Source organism: Solanum tuberosum, unplaced genomic scaffold (assembly GCF_000226075.1).
Source record: "Solanum tuberosum cultivar DM 1-3 516 R44 unplaced genomic scaffold, SolTub_3.0 scf00860, whole genome shotgun sequence".
Classification (NCBI taxonomy): domain Eukaryota; kingdom Viridiplantae; phylum Streptophyta; class Magnoliopsida; order Solanales; family Solanaceae; genus Solanum; species Solanum tuberosum.
The window spans coordinates 42,795-43,715 of NW_006239847.1; positions in this window are offsets into that span (position 1 = coordinate 42,795).

Genomic DNA, 921 nt, shown 5'->3' on the forward strand with positions numbered 1-921 from the left:
ATCAAGAACTCTAATCTTTCAACTTCAAGAATAAAATTTGCACTGAAAATAACATGTTTGGCGTGTCGGTGAACAAACCCAACACTATGGAAGCTTACATACCTCTTATGGATTAAACTCATGGCGAAAATCCGCATCAAGACGCAAGAATCTCGGCAAACTCTAGATCATCTCCTCTTTTCTCTTCTTCTCTCTTTTTGAACTCTCAACTAAAACCCTAGGTTAATTTTAGGATTATAAAACTGAACCTAATCAGATTAAACCCCTAAATTATTACTAAAAACGAATTAAATATGATTGGGTAAGGAAAAGACCAAAATACCCCTCTAAAACCCGGTTTTGACTTTCCTTATCTAGACATCCCAACTTCGAATGCACATATCTCCCTCATACGAACTCTAAACTGAGCAAACTCGGTGGCGTTGGAAAGATAATTCAAATTTCTTTCTTACGGTAACTGGTAGAACACATAACTCATCCTGAGCTAGGAGTTATGGTCGTTTGAAATTGACCCAAAACTCATACTTAGCTTAACTTGCAAAATTTCAGATTTTGCTATTTCCAATTTAATTCCTTCTCAAACTCAAGGTGCTACATCTAGTGACCTTAACACTTAAGAAATTTTAATTCCTTAGTAAAATCCTACTCACAACAAAGAACAGTCCGAGTCTTAGTTCAAAAATATTTCTGGGGTGTTACATTTAGCATATTACAAGCATTCAAAACAACAGCACACACAAATAGCACTTCTTCAGTTGATCAGGTCCCTTGCTGTATTTGTATTGAAGCTTGGTTCGTTCAGAAAGACTTTTTTTCTTTTTGAATGAATGAGTCATCCTCTTTGAATTTATCAATCAAGAAGAATTGTTGACCACTGGACAAACTGTTAGGTTATACTATTAACCATGCGTTTTGATATAG